The sequence below is a fragment of the Triticum dicoccoides genome, chromosome 1A, assembly GCF_002162155.2.
Source record: "Triticum dicoccoides isolate Atlit2015 ecotype Zavitan chromosome 1A, WEW_v2.0, whole genome shotgun sequence".
In the NCBI taxonomy this organism is placed as follows: domain Eukaryota; kingdom Viridiplantae; phylum Streptophyta; class Magnoliopsida; order Poales; family Poaceae; genus Triticum; species Triticum dicoccoides.
In genome coordinates this window covers 193,232,070-193,237,984 of record NC_041380.1, presented here as the reverse complement: position 1 = coordinate 193,237,984, position 5,915 = coordinate 193,232,070, and positions in this window count along the sequence as shown.

Genomic DNA, 5,915 nt, shown 5'->3' with positions numbered 1-5,915 from the left:
ACAGACGGACTGAAGTCCTTGTGGCCTAAGAGTATGAACTCAAACGCCCCTCCAAGAGCTACCCAAAGTGCATGTTGCTACCCCAATTAGAGGAGGAAGCACTTAAACCTACATCACCAGCGCATGATGCGGCCGACCGGCTACCCCGTGGCCGCGACAGAGAGGCCTCTCGGCCCTCCACTCAAGTCACACCCCGGCGCCGCTCAAAAACTACCAAGGCATGGGAAAATGCGCCAGACCTGCGAGACACATTGGAGGACAAGGCAAGGCAAACAAGATCGGTCTACGGATCACGTGGGTGCCCCACAGCACGAGACGGTACTCGTCACGCCGGATATAGTAAATCTGGCCGGGCCGAACATAATAGACAAAGCTCGTTTGAGCTGCGTCGTGATATAGCCGAGCACAGAGGCGCCGCACACCCACTATGCTTCACAGATGAAGTAATGGATCATCAAATCCCCGAGGGTTTCAAACCCGTGAACATCGAATCATATGATGGCACAACAGATCCTGCGGTATGGATCGAGGACTATCTCCTTCATATCCACATGGCCCGCGATGATGACTTACACGCCATCAAATACCTCCCACTCAAGCTTAAAGGACCAGCTCGGCATTGGCTTAATAGCTTGCCAGCAGAATCAATTGGTTGTTGGGAGGACCTGGAAGCCGCATTCCTTGACAATTTCCAGGGCACTTATGTGCGACCACCAGACACCGATGACCTAAGCCACATAATTCAGCAGCCAGAGGAATCGGCCAGACAATTCTGGACACGGTTCCTAGCCAAGAAAAATCAAATCATCGACTGTCCGGATGCAGAGGCCCTAGCAGCCTTCAAGCATAACATCCGCGACGAGTGGCTTGCACGGCACCTAGGACAGGAAAAGCTGAAATCTATGGCAGCCCTCACGACACTTATGACCCGCTTTTGCGCGGGAGAAGACAGCTGGCTAGCTCGCAGCAATAACATGACCAAGAGCCCTGGTAATTCGGATACCAAGGACAGCAGTGGCAGGTCGCGTCGCAACAAGCAAAAGCGCCGCATTAATGGTGACAATGCTGAGGATACGGCAGTTAATGCCGGATTCAGAGGCTCTAAACCCGGTCAGCAGAAAAAGCCATTCAAAAGAAATACTCCGGGCCCGTCCAATTTGGACCGTATACTCGACCGCTCATGCCAGATACATGGCACCCCCGAAAAACCAGCCAATCACACCAACAGGGATTGTTGGATGTTCAAGCAGGCAGGCAAGTTAAATGCCGAAAGCAGAGACAAGGGGCTGCATAGCGATGACGAGGAGGAGCCCAGGCCGCCGAACAACAGTGGACAGAAAGGTTTTCCCCCACAACTGCGAACGGTGAACATGATATACACAACCCACGTCCCCAAGAGGGAGCGGAAGCGTGTGCTAAGGGACGTATACGCGATGGAGCTAGTCGCCCCAAAGTTCAACCCATGGTCTTCCTGCCCGATCAGTTTTGATCGAAGGGACCACCCCACTAATATCCGTCATGGCGGATTCGCCGCATTGGTTCTAGACCCAATTATTGACGGATTTCACCTCACTAGAGTCCTTATGGACGGCGGTAGTAGCCTGAACCTGCTTTATCAGGATACAATGCGGAAAATGGGCATCGATCCCTCGAGGATTAAACCCACCAGAACGACCTTTAAAGGCGCCATACCAGGTGTAGAAGCCAACTGTACAGGCTCAGTTACACTTGAAGTGGTCTTCGGATCTCCGGATAATTTCCGAAGCGAGGAGTTAATTTTTGACATAGTCCCGTTCCGCAGTGGCTATCACGCACTGCTCGGGCGAACCGCATTTGCCAAGTTCAATGCGGTGCCGCACTACGCATACCTCAAGCTCAAGATGCCAGGCCCTCGAGGCGTCATCACGGTCAATGGAAACACTGAACGCTCTCTCCGAATGGAGGAGCATACGGCGGCTATCGCAGCGGAAGTACAAAGCGGCCTCTCAAGGAAATTCTCTAGTCCGCCCATTAAACGTCCGGACACCATCAAGCGCGCCCAGAGTAACCTACACCAAGACTGCCCGACACGTTCAGAGCAAGCGTAGCAATGCGGCCCCAACCCCAGCCCTCGCGAACTTGCGAAACCAGTGCTGCGCGTACATAACTACGCTCTAGAAATACCATGGGCACAGGAGGGGGGGCACCATCACGACACGCCCGAAACGCGGCTTAAACCGCACTAGGGGCTGCCGATTTCTTAATTTTCTCTTATTTTCAGGACTCCATTCTTCGGAAGGCTTGTCCGGCAGTACAATTGCCGCACAAACGATATAACCAGGGAAGCAGAAAGCTACGCCGCACTACGGAACTCTAAGGTGGTCTCTATAACGAGCAGTATACCTGTTTCGCATAACATTCCACAGCTTGCCCCTGGAAAGGACATATTTGATAGTCCCATCTTTTGCTTATCGCACTATTTGTATCATTCTGCTTTGATCGCAGCTTTTTTAAATAAACAATGCATAGCTTACTTCTATTACCGCATTACCTCTTTTTTACGAATATATGTTCATTAATGACATGTTGCACCCGTACACTTTGGTACGACCAATACGCCAGGGGCTTAAGTACCCCACAACATGGTGTGAGAAGTCCGAACACTTTCACAAGTGCGGCACCCCGAACTTATAGCATTATATGCATCGGCTATGAATCATGTCTTGGGTCAATAGTTGGGTTTGCCCGGCTCCTATGTTTTGGTACCTTACATTCCGTTATATCGGCTAAGGTAGCACTAGGAGAACTACTGCGATTGTGCCCCAGTTGAGCTGGGCTAAGCACCTCAGTAGAGAAAGCTAAAACTGACCGTCATGATGAGGCGAGAGCTGGTCGCTGTTCGAGATGTTTTCGAGTCCCTAAAGACTTATGCCGCTTAGAGCGAGGAGTCGGCTTTGTCCGTCCTAGGCGTGTATAGCGCCCCGAACTCGGTCTTCCGAACACTAGGGGCTTCACCGAAATTTAAAATTATAGAATTCTATGGCTAAGTGAGAGTGTTCAAGCATTATAGTCCGATTGCCTTGTTCGTTGTGTTGAGCGCCTCCCTCGAAGGACCCAAGAATGGGAAAAAGAGCGCTCATGTTTATCCCGAACACCCAAGCACTCGTGCCATGGGGGCAAAAGCCGACGACTCGCCATCTCTCAAATTTGATAAACGGCCGCACAAAAGGTAATATTTTAAATTCAAAAAGCATTGCTTAGCGCACATGAACAAGTTTTTAGCGGATAGGACAAAACGAGCGAGTTCACTGAAAAATTACATTCATGGAACATTCATACGCCACAAGGCGGGCACCCTTCAGACCGCCCTCATAATACATCTCAGGCTTGTGATGCTCCTTGCCTGGCGGTGGCCCGTCCTTCACAAGCTTCTCAGCATCCAGCTTGCCCCAATGCACCTTCGCACGGGAAAGTGCCCTACGGGCACCCTCGATGCATAAGGAGCGCTTGATGACTTCGAGCCTTGGAGAGGCCTCCACCAGCCGCCTCACCAGCCCGAAGTAGCTCCTAGGCATGGCCTCTCCAGGCCACAGCCGGACTATGAGGCCCTTCATGGCCTGTTCGGCCACCTTATGGAGCTCGACCAGCTGTTTCAGCTGGTCTCTTAAGGGCACCGGGTGTTCGGCCTCAGCATACTGAGACCAGAACACCTTCTCCGTCGAGCTTCCCTCCTCGGTGCGGTAGAAGGTGGCGGCATCCGACACGCTACGGGGCAAGTCTGCGAATGCTCCTGGAGAGCTCCGGATTCGGGTAAGTGACAAGTAATTCACTTTTACGTGCTTGCTTTGCGTAAAGAATGCCTTACCCGCCGCTATCTTTTTTACTGCCTCAACCTCCTGGAGGGCCTTCTGGGCTTCGGCCTTGGCAGACTTGGCATCTTCAATGGCCGCCACGAGCTCAAACTCTCGCGTCTTCGAGTCAAGCTCCAAACTCTCATGTTTTTTCATGAGAGCCTGGAGCTCTTGCCGCACCTCGCCAACCTGCGTCTCATGCTTCCCCCGCTCGGTGCGCTCTGTGGCCGCCCTCTTTTCAGCCTCGGACAGTGCTTGCTTAAGGGTCGCCACCTCAGTTGTGGCCCCTACAATAGCCGCGTTAATCCTGTCACTTTTTGCAATTGCACCTTTCACATATTTCTTACCATCCTTCTCCTCGAGCTGCTGCTTGGCTAGGACGAGCTCTTGCTCGGACCGCTTAAGGTTCTGCTACAGCGTATCCACCTCCGCAGTCAGTGCAGCAGAGGCCAGCAGCGAAGCCTGCGTACGCATATTGACTTGATTATGTTAGACTCCCGCGATTATTAGATCCTCTATTCGGCTTTTCTTTCTGAACGCCGAACAGAGCATCATGGGCTACTGTCTATGCGATAATATTTTTACATATTCTTTACTTACCTCAAAGCCTGTTAGAAGGCTGGCACAGGCTTTAGTCAGTCCGCTCTTGGCGGCCTGAACCTTCTAGATCACCGCACTCATAATAGTACGGTGCCCCTCGTCTATGGAGGCGCCGTTAAGCATCTCCAGCAAATTGTCCGGTGCCTCCGGTTGGACGGAGGTCACCGGCTCGGTAGGCTGGCTACCGGAGTCAGGAACTGTTGAAGGTTCCGACGCGGTGTCCGGCTCAAGGCCGGACTTGGAGCCCTTGGGGGTTCTATCCCCTTTACGCCTGAAGTCTGGGAGGTTGCCTTGCGGCTCCTCCAGGACCACCTCCTCCTGGCTCCGAACCTGTTGGGACGCCACCTCGGTGCCGTCCGTAGGGTGGGGGAGCAAGCCGTCCGAAGCGAATTCACATCCGACGAATCCAGGGAGCCGCTCGACGACTCGTCGAGCCCGACCTTGGGCGGACTGCACAATCATGTTCGACGTAAGGAAAAGCTGTGTAATGGGGGAATACTATGAATCACTCGGGTATCCGGATACTTACGATCTCGCCAGGGGCTTGGCCCTGTGCGACCACTCCTCTTCGCCGTCGTCGGTGTTGGTGGAGTAGTCCGGAGGAGGGGTCTTCCCCCTCTTGGACCCTTCGGCCTCCCCAGCTGGGGCGGCCTTCCTTTTCTTCCCTCCCCCTGCTGGGGGGGAGAGGTCTCTTCTTCCTCCTCCTCGTCTTCAGGGGAGGAGCGCGCCTTGGAGTCTTCGGATGGTGAATCCGACACCTCCTGGCGCCGGGCACTCTTTCGAGTCCCCGTGGCCTTCTTCTTGGCCTTCTTCTCCAGCACCACGTAAGGTGCCCGAACCAGCAGCTTCGCCAAGCGAGCGTCCGCTGGGCCTTCGGGCACAGGAGCCGGACAGTTGATCTGTCCAGATGTCTCCTACCAATCCTATCAAAGGTAAGGGAAATTAGACCCCGCATGGAGTCAAACTATGAAAAACTAATACCGTGTAAAAGGTGAAAACAGCTTACCGCACAAGCGTGACGCTGCGTGCTGAATCCGCGATCCTCGGTAGCGGATGCGGGGGCCTCGGCGCCCTTGAAAAGCACCTTCCAGGCATCTTCATACGTCGTGTCGAAGAGCCTGCTCAGAGTTCGGTGTCGTGCCGGGTCGAACTCCCATAGGTTGAAAGCCCGTTGTTGACAAGGGAGGATCCGACGGATGAGCATAACCTGGACTACGTTGACAAGTTTGAGATTCCTATCCACTAGGGTTTGGATGCATGTTTGGAGTCCGGTCAGCTCTCGTTTTTTACCCCACGATAGACCCGTCTCTTTCCAGGAGGCAAGCCGCGTAGGGGGTCCGGATTGAAACTCGGGGGCTGCGACCCATTCAGGGTCGCGCGGCTCGGTGATGTAAAACCACCCTGACTGCCACCCCTTTAGGGACTCCACGAAGGAGCCCTCGAACCATAGGACGTTGGGCATCTTGCCCACCATGGCGCCTCCGC